Consider the following 16,127-nt stretch of genomic DNA (forward strand, 5'->3'; position numbering starts at 1 on the left):
ACCTTCTGTTGTGCCCCTAAGCCCAGAATCCAGAGCCTATTTTCCTGATGCTGGCTAGAAGTTAAACTTCTTTTCTTCTGTGGGATTGGAGGAGAGGTAGTCACTTTGCTGCCTGGGGTTGAGGAAGGAACTTGGAGATCTAGATTCTATTTTTAAAGATTTTTGAAGCAATCCTCTTGCTTCCAGCCCCTCCCAACACTTTTTATTCAGAGCTGATGAATTCTTGATGTTTCCTGGGGTTCTGGGACCCAGTGCACTTTGCTTCCCATTGTTTCCCCTTTGTCTTGGTTCAGCTTTCAGCTCTGATACATTAGTTCATCCAACCTGCTTTGCAGCTTCCAAATACATATATACATACATACACACACACGTATGTATTTGGACATGTCTTCTTGCATTTCTCCCTTCTCTTTTTTACCTTGCAGGCTTATTTATGACTTTTTAGAAATTTATTTGCTGGCATGTGAGTGATTCTCAGGAAGGAGCAGAGAACAGCACATGTTTTCTCTGCCATGCCTTGCCGGAAGTCTCATTTCCTCAACGCGTGAGATGAGAGTTGGGTCAGGCAGACGTAGTTTCCCATCTTGGCTCGGCTCCTGTCAGCTAAGTGGCCTTGGACAAGCACATTGACCCCATCTAAGCCTGGTTTCCTTTCTAGCCTGGCCTCCCTTCAAAGTAAGAAGAGTAAAGTGAAGAGTAAAGTGGGATGATAATGATAATAGACCACAGAACTTGTGGGCAGCGCCAAGCTTGGGCCAGACATGGGTGGCTGGGGTTAGGCTCTTTGAAGAAGCCCCTCAAGTCCGCATCTCCCAGGGTGTTCTACAACTTCCTCAGCTCCTTGTCTCCCTGCCTCCCTCTCTCACAGGACCTCAGAGCCCATCCAGCAGTCCCAAAGGGGCCACACTTTATTCCATCCCTGCTTTCAGCAATTCATTTTCTCTAGGACTTCAGAGCAAAAACTTCCTCTTCTTTCTGCCAAAGGGCTCACCAGCCCACCCTTTCCTCCAATAGCTGGATTTTATTTAATTTTTACTTTTTTTTTGCCCAGGCTGGAGGGCAGTGGCGTAATCTCGGCTCACTGCAACCTCTGGGTTCAAGTGGGTCTCATGTCTCAGCCTCCCGAGTAGCTAGGATTACAGGCAACTGCCACCATGCCCAGCTACGAATACCTGGATTTTAAATCCTAGATTGCGCTCAGTTTTGATACTTGTTGCTCCCCATCCCCAGCCTCACCTCTGCCCCGCACATCTACTCTTCTTTGACCCATTCTGGCCAAGCTCAAAGAAAGGCATCTTCCCCCAGGAAGCCTTTCCTAAGTCTGTCGGCCTTCACAGAGGTCCCCCTCACTCTGTGCTTCCTGTTTCTAGGCAAGAGCAGTGGAGCACAGTGCTTAGGTGTTTGGGCTCTTGAATTTGAGTTTGCGTCTCAGCTCTGCTATCATACGTACAAGCCGTGCTACCTTGGGCAAATGACTGCACCACTCTGAGCCTCAGTGTCCTCATGAGTAAAATAGGGGCTAATAATAGGACCTAACAATCTCTCTTGAGACTGTTCCAGAGATGAAATGATGTGACACACGTAAAAAAAAATGCAGTGGTTAGAATACACACATAAGCACTTGAGACAAGTTTATTACGACGTCTGTGTCTGCTGTACTTTGATTTTGACTTGCTTTAACTGCCAGGCTATATCTAGGGGTGGGAAACTTCTCTTCTTCCCTTTTTTTTTTTTTTTTTTTTTTTTAATACTTTGCAGCCCCACCCCAGTGGCCTGGGATGTCGTCATGCCCTGGAGCAGGAATCCAAAGATATTCTTGCCTGCTAGTCTCGCATCATCCACGGAGTGACCTTGAGCAGGTCATGTCACTTCTCTGAGTCATTTTGCTTTTGGCAGCTGGGAGACAAATTCCTGCTGAAGCAAGCAGAAAAGAAAGTGAAAAAGAGACTGAAGCTTTTCACAAATGTTTCTTCCCTTCTCTCACAAGTTTATTCCCCACCAGCCTAGCCAGAGATTCTTGTTATCTCAGTTAGATGGAACCCTTGGGGTCTCTGGCTCTCTCCGGCTTTCAATCCTGGCTTTACATGAGAATAAACTGGGGAGATTTTAAGGGTGCTTATGCCAGGGCCCAACCTTGAATCAAGGTGGCTGGAATTTTAGGACATGACGTTGATGTCAGAGGTCTTTAAAAGCTCCTAGTGAGACTCATGCTGCTGGCCTGTGGTCCACACTTCGAGTAGGGAGGCTCTAAACAACCCCCTTGTCCTTCCAGGAAGCATCTATCAGACATCTGAGTCAAGTAAAATGTATAGTTTCCTTTTACAAAGCTCACCCTTTGGTCATTGGATTTCTCCAAGGATGGGGAGCTCCCTTCCTCCCAAGGGCCACATTCTGTTGTTGGACAGTGGCTCTGATGGTCAGAAAGTTCTGCTTTCCACGTGGCTACAGCCAGCATCCTGGAATTTCCATTCCTTGGTTCATGCTGAGGGTGGCTTAGGCTGGCCCAGGGAGGTCACCATATATCTGCACTATCCCTCATCTGAATGGCTGTGTCAGGAGTCAAACCTCAGGGTCACTCAGAGAGCAGGGCTGCAGAGGCAGCCTCTTGGGTTTCAAAGAGCCCCACCATTCAAATGCCCTGGATCCAGAAAAGAGGCCATCCCGCTAAGTGGCATTAGTCTAGTGTCTTCCCAATACACCTCCATTAGAATTTTCTAGACAATGTGTTCAGAATAACCCACATTCACAGATTCTGATTCTGTGAATCAGAATCTCCAGGGGAGGATCCAGGGAGCTTGCTTATTTTAACACTGCTCAGGTGAGGGTTATGATCAGGCGTATGCAAAACGCCTTTAAACTGATTGGATTAGCTAACTCTGGCTGCCGAATGTTCCAGGGAGCAGACTATAAGATGGGAAAGAGCCTGTGAGGCTTAGTGAGGGTGAGCAGGTGGGAGTAGGGGAGTTCAGGCCTGGGAAGAGCTCACATCTGGGCCTGGGCCATCAGCCGGTGGTCTCCCAGGATGACGCTGGTATGTGGCTGTTGTAGCAGAATCCTTTACTCCCTCTCTCCCTGAATGGGTTCTTTTCTTTCAACCTTATCAGTTCTTGGGAAGAAGAGGAGGCAGAAAGGACTATTTGTATCTCACTCATGCCTAGAGAGTCCTGTTCTCTGGGAAAAGATTTACTCTTTCAGGGTCAGTTCCCTGATTGGTTGGTTTGTTTCTCAACTACTGTAATAAGAAAATTCACCCTCAATTAAACAATACAGTCCTCTGTATTAGTTTTCTAGGGCTACCATCACAAAATGCCATCGACTGGGTGGCTGACACAACAGAAATGTATTTCTCATGATTCTGGTGGCCAGAAGCCCAAGCAAGGTGCCTGCAGGTTTGGTTTCATTTTGAGGCCTTTCACCTTAGCTTGCATTCAGCCACCTTCTCACTGTGTCCTCACATCGTCTTCCCTCTGTGCGCATGCACTCCTGCCTTCTCATCCTGCATTCAATTTTCCTTTTCTTATAAGGACACTGGTCAGATTGGATTAGGTGGATTAGGGCCTGCCCTACTTTGAAGGCCCCATCTCCAAGTGTGGACAGTCACGTGCTTTAGGGCCTACTTATTTGACCTCATTTAATCTTACGACCTCTTTAAAGACCCTATGTCTTAATACAGGAACATTCTGAAGTGCTGGTAGTTAGGACTTCACCATGTGAATTTTTGGAGAAAAATTCGGCCCATAGCATTTTCCTAGGGCTTCGTAAGTGGGTGACTGATGGCAACGTTGAGAGGGAGCCTGGGAGGAGCAGTTGTTAAGCAGGAGCAGGGAAGAAACAAAGAAACAGGGGCTGGAATGCACAACCCCATCACTGTCTTGCTTTGGTTACCTACTTGTTTTTATTTGTTTATTTATTTTTGTTATTTTTTTTGAGATGGCGTCTTGCTCTGTTGCCCAGGCTGGAGTGCAGTGGCACAATCTCGGCTCACTGCAACCTCCGCTTCCCAGGTTCAAGTGATTCTCTTGCCTCAGTCTCCCGAGTAGCTAGGATCATAGGATTATGCCACCATGCCTAGCTAATTTTTGTATTTTTAGTAGAGATGGGTTTCACCATGTTGGTCAGGCTGATCTCCAACTCCTGATCTCAGGTGACCTGCCCGCCTTAGCCTCCCAAAGTGCTGGGATTACAGATGTGAGCCACCGCACCCAGCACCTACTTGTTTTTAATTTCTAGACTCTCCTGCTCAGTTCTAGTAGTCTCTAAGAGTATCCTACTCTTGTTTAAAGGATATGTTATATTTTCTTCTGAGGATTTTTTTTTTTTTTTTTTTTTTAAGATGGAGTCTCGCTCTATCATCAGGTTGGAGTGCAGTGGCACTATCTCGGATCACAGCAACCTCCACCTCCTGGGTCCAAGTGATTCTCCTGCCTCAGCCTCCTGAGTATCTGGGACTACAGGTGCCCACCACCATGCCCAGCTAATTTTTGTATTTTTTGTAGAGACGGGGTTTCACCATGTTGGCCAGGCTGGTCTCGATCTCTTGACTTTGTGATACACCTACCTCAGCCTTCCAAAGTGCTGGGATTACAGGCATGAGCCACCATGCCTGCCTGGCCTGAGGATGTTTTTGAAAACCTTCTTCTGCTTCTCTGTTTCTCCCTTTCAGTCTGTTTTGGGTTCTGTTCATATGTCTAGGGGGATGCAGTTGTCTAATTGAAAATCCTGTGGGTGGGCATTTTTTTCCAAAGCGTCCCTGATATGGTTTGGCTATTTTCCTACCCAAGTCTCATCTTCAGTTGTAGCTCCCATAATTCCCACGTGTTGTGGGAGGAACCTAGTGGGAGGTAATTGAATCGTGGGGGCGGTTTCCCCCATAGTGTTCTCATGGTAGTGAATAAGTCTCACAAGATCTGATGGTTTTATAAGGGGAAACCCCTTTTGCTTGATTCTCGTTCCCTCTTTGTCTGCCACTATGTAAGATGTGGCTTTCACCTTCCGCCATAATTGTGAGGCCTCTCCAGCCATGTGGAACTGAGTCCATGAAACCTCTTTTTTCTTAATGAATTACCCAGTCTCAGGTATGCCTTTATCAGCAGCATAAGAAAGACTAATACAGTCCCCAAATATCAAATTCCTTGGGTCTTTGCTTTTGACTCAGCCAGCCTCCCTGGGGAAGAAGCACCTAAGGGTCTGCTTGGGGGTTGAGTGTGTATGTGTGTGTGTTTGTGGATTGGAGGCCATATTTGCAGGATGCTGAGGAACTAGATGATGGCACTCTGGAGCTGAGATGGAGACAAGGGTCTGAGCCTCACTCTTCAATGGACAGACACTCACTTACTCCCCTGTTTTCAGTACAGTTCCTCATTCCTACCCTTAGTAGGGTCTGGTGTCCCCTAAACCAGCATCCTTGGCATAGCATCTGCTGAGAGTCAGCTACCCACTTGCAGCTGCAGAACTGGGGCACTTGCCTGGTAATGTGGGCCTGGGAAGAAGATAGGGAAAGGGAGAGGTTAAGCTTGTAATGACTTTCAACCACCCTCCCCAGCCTGCCTCCCGAGGTACCTGGTACCTCCAGTTCCAGAAGCTTCCAAGATTCAGCAGTGCATGATCTCTGCTTATTTGCTCCTGTCTTTGCAGGCACTTATCAGAGAGGAGAAAGCCAAGATCCAAATTGGCTGTCCTTGTCTGTCCATTCTCCATCCCCCTAAACTTCTTGACATTTCCTATTTGCTGTTGTTCCCTCTCCTGTTTATGTCTTATTTGTTTATAGCTTTTTTATTCCTTCCCCCGACTCTAGTGAGTTTTGAAGACTGAGCAGAGATCACCATCTATGTGGTTAGCTGGAAGTTCGCTTCCTCTCTTAGCCTTAGTCTCCTCCTCTAGAAAATGGGGCTAGTAATAGTTTCCACCTCAAAGTCTGTGGGAGTTAAGTGAGAGTGTGCATGGAGAATGCTTAGCATGGGATCTGGCAAAAAAAAAAAAAAAAAAAAAAAAAAAAAAAATTCCAATAAATACTAGAAAAAACAACCAAACACAATTATTGGCCTTACTCTTGGGTCCTTGGAAATTCCCAGAAACAGTGACATAGCTCAAACCACAGAGCAGAGCTTCTAGCTTAACATTCTGCTTGCCCACTTCTGATGCTTGTCTTTCCCCCAATACTAAAAAAAGAAGCAAAACTTGGCATTTACCCACAAAGAAAGGTAGACCAAAGCAACACTCTTCAAACTTTACTGTGTATTCCTATCACTCAGGCTGTTATTAAAATGCTGATTCTGACTCTGTTGCTTTGGGGTGGCTGAAGAATTTGCGTTGGTACTGATGCTTCCAGTCCTGCTGGTACACAGATCACACTATGAGTAGCAAGGGACTAACTGGTAGAAACTTATCCAGTTGGCCAAGAAGGAGCAAGAAAAGGGGAGATGTCCTCCTGGGACTCCATTGGCTGGTCTTTTAATGGGGGATTTTGTCCTTCAGGATTGAAACCTAGCGGGAATATTGTGGGTTCCTCTAAGTGGCCACAAGATGTCATAATGTCATTACATGAATTCTCCCAGAAAGGTTCAAGTCTGGGTGTCAAGTTACATCCCTTAAAGCAGAAAATGGAAAGTGGCAGCTATCTAATCAGTACTGCTTCTGGGATCATCCTTGGTCAAACCTTCCTCCCCCAGGCCCAAGGCAGATGTCAGGCTGATGGCAGAATCTTTGTCTTACCACCTTTCCTAATCCGACTTTGTTAATAGAGTCATGGGAGAATCACGTGGTTCCTAGAGACAGGATCTGCCATGAGAGAAGACTGGCCTCTTTAGAAACATGAAGTTCAGAATTTCCTATGGTAGAGTTCACAGAACCACAATCTGGAGGGATGCTTTTCATAAACAAAGGTCTTCTTGAACAAATCAGTTGGGGAAATGCTTCTGTTCCATCTCCTTCTTTAGATGTCCTAGATTCTGAAGATGATCATGTTAAAGGTTTTGGTAAGACCTGCAAGAAACCAACCTGGTTGATATCAGTTACTCCTGTGCTTCTCAAACATCTTCAGCCATGTCACGCCTCCCTGCCATGAATACCATTAAAACCTACAAAGTATTTTAGGTTTTAATGCAACTTTAGCAGAACAAATGGTTGTACTTTCACATTGGAAATGAAGGCCCCCATGGTGCCCTAAGGGTAGGGTAGTAAAGAGAGATGAGTTTGAGGCCACCTGGCTAGAAATATGAGCTTTCTGCATTTCGGAAGCATCAGACAAACAACATCATCTCTACCATGATCATGGCCTTGTTACTTTCTTCTTCCTATTACAGCTGTCTGACTTTATTTACTCTCCCCAACCATTAGGTGAAACCGTAAGAAATTGCTGTTTATGGAAGTAGGGAAAAATCAAATGTCAACAATTTCACATGGCTCCAGCTGGACTAGGGCTTGGCACACTATGGTCTGTGGACCAGTCTGCCCCAGCCCTGTGTTTGTGAATTAAGTTTGATTGAAACATAGGCATCCTCTTTTGTTCATGTATTGTCTATGACTGCTTTCATGCTTTGCTGGCAGAGTTAGGGAGTTGCCACAGAGACCTCCAGGCCAGTAAAGCCACATTATTTACTATCTGCCCTTTTACAGAAAAGTTGCTGCCCCCAGTGTAACTGGTAGATAGCTCCTTGAGGAGAGAATCCACAGATGAGAATCATTTTTGTAGTTTTTCTGCTCCCTGCAGCAACACTGCAGCCTGTAAATAGTAGGCGCTCAATAAGTATCACAGTCCATTTTCTGCTGCTGTAACAGAATACCACAGACTGGGTAATTTATAAAGAAAAGAGGTTTATTTGGCTCATGGTTCTAGAGGCTGGAAGTAAAAGGGCATGGTGCTGTCCCCTGCTTGGCCATCTGATGAGGTCCTTCTTGTGGCATCATAATGTGGCAGAAAGCCTCACATGGTGAGGAAGGGTGTGATAGAGAGAAAACTCATCCTTTTATTGGGAGAACGCTTCTGTGAGAACTAACCCGCTCCTGTGTTAACAGCATTAATCCATCCGTGAGGGCACAGGCCTCAAGACCTATCACCTCTTAAAGGTTCTAACTCTTAATACTGTTGGAATGGCAATTCAATTTTGACATGAGTTTCGGAGGGGACATTTGAACCACAGCAATCAGTACTAGATATAGAAAAAAGCCATGAGTCTTCTTCCTGGAGAAGGATGATACCTGATCTTTCATCTTCTTCTCCAGACCTTTGGCTTCTGTATCTTGACTCACTCCCACATGTTTGGCAGGCAAGCTCCTACTGCTGCCAGTGAAGTCAGCTTCCTCCTTTTTGAGTAAAAAAATTATCCAAAAAGTCTCTAAGAGCCCTTGGACATCAATCAGCTTGCTCTTAGAGCTGTGTGGATGAGGATGTATAAATGAAGCAAACATATGGATTATATTTCCATTGAAATACACACAGGCCCCGAAATTAAATGCGAAAGAGCTTGGCAAGGTCATTCCATTACTTGACCATTTCCAAAACTGTTTGAGGAAAGTCTGATATGTTTGATAAACCTCAATCACAGTGTGGAATTAACCTTTCTCTCCCCAGACTATGCAGGAAGCTCAGAGGGAGTGGGGAGAAGGCCACTAGATTGAACTACTCCTTCCAAAGCTTCTTGCCTCTGACTCAACGAATGATTGGCAGCTACTTGTGTCCTTTAGGGATTACATTTTTTTAGTCTGCCATGGATGGGCAAAATGGGGGCAACGGTATAATTTGCTGGAGGGGTATTCTCTTTTCCCTTCTGATAGATGCCTAGTGTTGTTTAAAAGAAAAAAACTAAATTAAAAAAATTGATTACACACCATCCATGTTTATTGTCAAGAAAATGAGAAGAGACAGATGAGCAGAAAGAAGAAAATAACAACCGGTCTGGTGTCATTTGACAGTGATGAGGCAGCCAAACAGTCATTGTATGCTTACATATTTGAGCAGAGCTGGGGGAAAAATTGGGGAATAAGAATGATCTTGCTTAAAGTGCAAAGTACATTTGGAGGCTGAGAAGACATGAGCGCACTCTTAGGGCGGAGATGAGGAACTAGGGGGGTGGGAGGCATCGTTCCCTGATTTGGATTCTGTTTGCAGCCTTTCAGGTTGGTAATTTGGAGGATTCTGCCCTTTGCCCTAAGCCACTGTGCCTTGCAACTCTGGGGCGAGTCAGGAATTTGTCTCTCTGCACCAGGAAAACCGGAATTACTGTAACTTTTTGTGGGCCAATTAGACTTTGAAAAAACTAGTATTTTTGGTAACACAATTGAAGGGACAGGGCTGCTGGTAGAATAGGATCATTTACTGCCTTGACTAGCAAAAGTCTCACTCGTGCTTACCGGTAAACACAGGAAATGGGAGATGGGGAGACTGACTTGCCCCTCACCTGTGCCTCTTACTTTGTACCGATTGCAAGGTGTACCTCTGTTACATTTTGGTGCAATGGAAGACCCTGCTGAAGAGTTACCTTACCCTCAAACGGTTTCCAGACTCTCTTTCCCTTTATACCTCCCCCTCCAGAGGATTGAATGCTGTATAATTCTCTTCCTGTTTTCCTTGCAGCCAGAGTGGCTGGGCTACCCAGGTATAGCCTGTGAGTCTTCTTGGTGCAGCATTTGGGAAATCTTCCTTTTTCCTGCACAGAAGTGATTGATGCTTTTATGCTAGTGCAAAAGTAATTGCGGTTTTTGCCATAAGGCCAACTTATTCCCAACTTGAGCATGGATGAGTTGCCTGGAGCTGAAGCAGCTGTCTTGTGTCCACAAGAGAAAGGCCTAGAGAATCACAGAGGTTGATCCTGAAATCAATGAAATCAGTGTCAGCGACTGCCTTCCTTCAGACCTTCTGTTAGGTGAGAAAATACCCCATTTTCTATTTAAAGCAGCATGAATCAGGGTTTCTGTTATTTGCAACCAAATGGCGTCTTGGCAGATGCACCACATGACCCGCTCAGCTTGGCACAGAGACAGATGCCCATCATGGTTTATAAGCTTAGTTGTGGCAAAAATATACTTTATATTTTGTTCCAAGTTTGGTGACTGTATCTGGGTCTCAGCAGGGAATTGACGATATACTCAAATAGTGTAATTAAAGAAAGTTTAATGAAGGCACCAGTGGAAGGGTATTGGAAGATTTAGGGAAACCACAAGAGATTGGTTACTGCCCTGGGGCTACCAGCTGGGAGCTGTTCTCACCCTTAGGCTAACAGGGCAAGGAAAGGAGCCAGAAAGAGGAGTGAGAGAAGGCTGCCTGACAGGAGTGTGCCCTGGGGTGGAGGGATGCTGCCAACTTGCAGTGCAATAAGCACCCTGGCCTCTCTCTTTCCACCCACCAGTCTCCTGCCAGTAGTCCCCTCTTCTCCATGGGGAGTATGTTCCCAGATCTCTAGTGCATGCCTAAAACCGTAGAATAGTACTGAACCCTACATATATATACACACATATATGTACACACATATATACACATATATGTACACACGTGTATACACATATATGTACACACATATATACACACATCTATATACATATATATATAAAATGCACGATTTCTTTTTCGTTCTTCACAGTTTCATAGATGCAAGATTCATTCTTACCATAGATCTTAGCAGCCTCACCATACATTTTTTTTCTCTCCTTATTAAATCATGAACTTTCATCTTTTCACTTGAAGGAAGCACTTTACAGTTTCTCTTTGGCATACCTGAATTGCCAGCATCAATACTCTTGCACTTTGGGGTCATCATTAACTAAAATAAGGGTTCCTTGAACACAAGCACTGGGATAGCGTGAGAGTCGATCTGATCACCAAGAGGGCTACTAAGTGACTAGAGGGTGGGGATTGTAGACGGTGTGGATCCAACGGACAAAGGAAGGATTCATGTCCCAGGTAGGCTGGAGTGGGAGAGCACAAGATTTCATCATTCTACTTGGAATGGTGCACAATGGAAAACATATGAATTTTTTATTTCTGGGATTTTTTTCCATTTAATATTTTGGGACCATGGTTGACTGTGGGTAACTAAAATCATGGGTAAGAGGTGACCACTGTACTAAGAAGAAGCCAGAGGACTCCGTACAGGGCGGCCTCCCAGGACACAGAGCAGCGTAGAGAAAAATGGCAGGTGAATCTGGAGGGGCACGCTGGAGACTCCTGTCTCGTGAAGGGTCTGAGGCCCACTCATGAAGGGTCTCAGGCATTCCAGGGAGCTGTGCTCCACCAGTTCAGAACCGCTGCTCCAGCTCCAAAAGCTTCGCCTTGAACTTGGAGTGCTCTTTGCTCTGTGTCTTCTCTCCAAGAAGTGGCCTCCACCCTCTGGCCAGTGCCCCATGACTGCGCCTCCAGCTTTGCCTGGCCTGCGGCTAGGGAGGCTTTTTCTGAAGCTGTTCATGGCTGGAGATCCACTGAGCTGACTGCCTGGCACAGTTCAGGATGCTAATTGGGCACCCGGCAGCTGCGTGGAGTGCTCTGGAATCAGGTTGATTTTTTAAATTCTGATTCTATTTAAATATCTCTGGGGACTTAGATCAAGCCTGTTAAACACAAATCCTTGATACAAGACCAGAAAGGAAGGAGCAGTTCTGTCCTATGTACGAGAGTCTCACTTTCATGGTCTCATGTCATCAGTGACACAACACACACCCATTTCACCCATGTGGGGAAAGGGGAAAGGGAAAGCAGCTTGCCCAAACCTAACTGAAGCTGGTTCCAAGGACACCTCCCTGGCTGGCCCTGTCCTGCCTGCACTACTTCCCTCTCTCTCACAGGCGCTCATGCCATTGGGAACTTACTCCTTGGATTTTCTACCTCACCAGGGAGCCTCTGTATCTTCACTTTACTGAGAAGGAAACTCAGGTGCAGAGAGGTTAAGTGACTCACCCAAGGCCATAGACTCCTAAGTAGCATCTTCAGAAGGAAAACCCAGATCTTCTGATGTCAAAGCTTGTTTTCTTAACCAGTTGTGTCTAGCTCCAGTTTGCTCAGGAGACCCCAGAATAGCATGCCAGAAGCCCCTCTCAATGGGGGTGTGAGCTTCGGGCTTTTTCTGGCCTGAACGAAAGTTTACTTTGCACTCAAAAGACTCAACAAAAATCATCGTAACTGTGGTAGAGAATAGTCGTTAAGAGCACTTGGGGTCAGGCGGACCAGGCTGAGTTCTTAACACCCTTTGAGCCTTGACATTCTTGCCTCTAAAATGGAGCCATACCTCTCTCAGGTTGGATTCCCTCAGAAGCTGATCCTGGGACAAGGATTCTAGTGCGAGTAGTTTATTTGGAAGATGACCCCAGGAACACTAGGAGGGGCATGGGGAAGTGAGTTGGGGAGGAGAAGGTAGCCAATACTAGGCATATTATCAAGCAAGTCACCACAATGGGCGACTGGAGCTTAATGCCCTTGGGTACACTGGGGGTTCCTGAAGATCCCACAGAGAGTTATCCCACTCAAAAAGCAGAGGAGCTAGGGTATTGATCTTGCGTCACCCATTGGCTGAGGGCTGCTCTGGGGTGATATTAATTCTTGGGGACCGCTGGCCTGCTAGGTGAGGCAGCAGAGCCAGTGAGAAGAAAGCCTTAGGCAAAGCAATGCAGGTGTTAGCAAGTGAAGTTGGGCCAGAGTGCACATGTTGGCAGGGGAAGTCGGGCCAGAATGCACCGTGTTTAAGGAGCCAGGCGCTGTTAGTGTTTCGGATACCTGCCCCATAGAGTTGTGAGGGAGCCATAAAATAATGCCTGGCACCTCATACGTGCTCACTACACCAGGCCCTTAGATTACTCTTATTATTATTGCCATTACCATTCCTGTGACTGCTACCAACTCAGGGCACACTGAGCAGCCAATTTGGTGCTTGCCATGTGTCTCCTGCTGATGACTTTTGACATCAGAGTCTTTTGCTTTAGCCACACATTTTATTTTCCCTAGTGACCATCCACTGGGCAGAAAGCTCTGAGCTCCTGGCCCATGGGATGAGAATTCTAGCCAGGTGTGTTTCCCAAGCACAGGAAAGAATTTGCCTGGTGGGAGGAAATTGGGCCTGGCCGTGTTCATGGGCCGGGCTCTGTTTTCTCCAACTCTTTAGAGAAAAGAGAAAAGCACCACCCCCTCCCTTCCACAGCCAGGGCAGCCTCCAGCTGGCAGCCGGTGCCCGCGTGCACAGCCAGGACCTGCGTGCAGCTGCCCCCTCCTTGGGCTGCCTGCCCTCCTGTTGTTTCTCCGAGGGCCCCAATAGAGCAAGGCCCTCTTTGGGAGCTGCCAGAGGTGGGGGTGCTTCCTCCAAGCCCTCCTCCCTTCCTGTGTACCTTCTGCTACTTCCTCTTCCCACCCCACACCCCCCACCTTCCTATTTCTTTGTCATCCTTTCTCCTCTGGGCTCCTTGGGGAGGGGTGGGGTTTCGGTCAGGATTATTCCCACTTCTCCCCTCAGAACCACTGGCTGGGTTTGCAGGGTGTTGAGGGGGGCTTTTCCCTCCTCCTTCCTTTGGGTCTGTTCCCTCTTGTGTTTGCTTTGATCTCCAATGGATGCCGACAAGTGGACGGGCCCACCCACTGATCTCTTTCAGTGTGACTGAAAAGAAGCGTTTTCATGTTCTTGGGGCTCGTTGCTCTTGCTGCCTGCAGAAGGGAGCGATGCTGGCTGGTGATGGAGCTGCTGGAACCGTGCAGATGGAAAGAGCTGGCAGTGCTGGCTGAGTTGTTATGAGGGAGCTGATGGTGGGGATGTGGGTTTGCTGTGGACCGAGGGTTGGAGACAGGCAGGGTGCCGGGGTGGGGTGGCAGCCGGTGAAATTGGACAGATCCCCAAGAAAATGTAGCAGGCTCTCTCAGGAGGGATTTCCAGGAGCTGCTGTCTGGAAGCTTCCCAAGTACCTGCCATTCAGGAGGAGATGCAAATGAGGAACAGGCCAGTGGAGCACTTGGGTTCAAGTTCTGAATATATTACTACCTGACTAGGCCTTGAGTAAATAAATGAATAAATAAATAAAACACTCAGTCCTTCTGTGCCAGCACTTTCTGGGTCTTAACTGGCTAAGTGGACACCCCTTCCACTTAGTTTGGAGTTCATGGTATCAGCTCTTGCTGCATAAAAAGAACCACCCAAACTTAGTGTCTTGTAACAACCACCATTTATTTAGCTCATGATGCTGTGTGTGACTGACAGTTTGAGCTGGGTTCTGCTGGGTGGTTCTTCAGCATTGACTAGGCTCACTCATGCATCTCTGGTTAACTGCTGGGGCTGCTGAGGGCTGGCTGGTCCAGGCTGACTCAGCTGAGACAGTGTCTGTTCCATGAGCTTTTCATCTTTTAACAGGCTACCCCAGGTAGTTTCTGGAGTCCAGGATAGAAGGACACAAAACCTTTTCAGACCTAGACCTAGGCCTGTCATGGTGCCACTGCTGCATCATTCTGTAGGTCAAAGCAAGTTACAAGGCCAGCCCAGACTCAAGGAGTGGAGAAACAAATTTTACCTTTTGATGGGAAAAGCAGCAAAGTCACATTGCAAAGGCTTACTGCAGATACAGAGGGTAGAATAGTTCTGGCCACTTTTGCAAACAGTCTGTTACACTTATGAAATAACAGGCTCAAGATCACTTGGAAGAGCAGAAAGTCTTTAGTGCAAAGAAAGATGCAAAGGGCAGAAAATCAGCTTAATCCCACAATCCCAAGGAACACATTGAGAATATATTTGTCTGCGTAATCCAGTCATTTCCCAGACTCATGTGATGGTGTTTTGGGTGGAGTAGGAACCAGAATTTGAATGACCAGATGAACAGAATTAGATGAGAATCCTTTTTCTGGTTGTCTATTTGCAGCTTCTAAGAAGTGAAGTCTCCTGACTCGTCCACATTTGAGTTTGGACATATGCTAATGGAACTAATGAATTTTGATAGCTTGGATGGTGGTCCAGTTTTGGGGACCCCCATGATGGGGGATGGTGTCTTGCATGGTAAACCAGATGTCTGACAGCATCAACATCACAAGGAGAAGGAGCTCTGGGTACTGTATATTGAATACTAGAACCTACCCTACCTCACAGTAGGGCTTTTTAAAAATATGTGTTTTCTGGAAAGTCATAGCTGTCAATTGAAGGGGAGACATCTCTAAACTCGAATGCTTTAGGGGCTTAAGCAGCTTTGCTGTGTGACCCCTCTAAGTGAGTGTGATGCAGAGAGCATGTCATTCATTTCTTCTAGTTGATGATAGGACTTGCTGGCCACCAGGAGCTGGTGCCAGGAGAGATTTGGAGCTCTGGAGGATGGTGGATTTTCAGCTCCAGCAGCATCAGTAAGGAAGCAGCACAGTTTCAGTGCAAAGAGCTGCAAAATTCCAGCCTTCCTAGCCTCATGGCACCTGGGTCTCTTTCACAGATGCACACAAACAGTCTTGGAGCCGGAACTGGCCTCCAGAAATGTCGACCAGTTGTCATCCTCACTAGCAGTCTACCGGTGTTTATTTCTCTTCCGCTTTTGCCAGCTCTGGACATTCTCACTAAAAAATAAAACAGCAAATCCTGCATGGTTTTACGATGTCTCTTTACGCATGCATACGTAGAAGCCGAAGGGTCCTGAAGCCATTCTGATTGGGCAACAATGTGGAAGACAAATGATGTCAGTCACATTATGGGGCGTGGCCAACCGACTGCCATCCTGCTTGAGAGGGCCAAGCAAGCTGCACACATGTTAATGTTCACTTGGGAGAGCGCTCCTCTCTTCCTCTTCAATTACCCAGCATGGCTACGTGGTGCTTTTCACTCACCAAGGCCTGGAGGTTAAATACTCCACACGGTGCCTTTTACCAGCAGGAGGTGTGCCTTGGCAGTCCTCAGCCCTGCACGTGGCCTGCCCAGATGGGTGGCACATCCCACCCTCGCTGGCTGCTGGGTTTCAGTTTGTTTTTGTTTATGTTGGCTCTGTTTCAACAGAGCCTACAGATGTGGTCAAACTGGAAAGGGGGTGGGGGACTAGAAGCAAAGGGGGGAAATAAAGGCGCCAATCATTTCTGATATCATCTGATCTGACCAGAACTTTTTGAAGGGGGCAGTGAGAAAAGCCAGGCTTGGTCTGGGCCTCTGCAGCTTTCTGTTTTCGGTCTTGTCCCCATTCCAGCCAAAAAGTGGGAAGCCCGG

The 16,127-nt window shown here is 46.8% G+C and overlaps 2 long non-coding RNA genes across 2 annotated transcripts in view; one reads left to right on the top strand and one right to left on the bottom strand.

The window, feature by feature from the left end:
- LOC103881973 overlaps nucleotides 1-16,127 on the top strand; it is a 148,442-nt gene that overhangs the window by 46,222 nt on the left and 86,093 nt on the right. The window lies entirely within an intron of this gene.
- LOC116273755 lies at nucleotides 1,748-2,419 on the bottom strand. The gene is made up of 2 exons (XR_004182135.1): nucleotides 2,333-2,419; nucleotides 1,748-1,911 (listed from the first exon to the last, which is right to left on the bottom strand). It is a non-coding gene; the product is annotated as an uncharacterized LOC116273755 (long non-coding RNA).

Source organism: Papio anubis, chromosome 2, assembly GCF_008728515.1.
Source record: "Papio anubis isolate 15944 chromosome 2, Panubis1.0, whole genome shotgun sequence".
Lineage (NCBI taxonomy): Eukaryota > Metazoa > Chordata > Mammalia > Primates > Cercopithecidae > Papio > Papio anubis.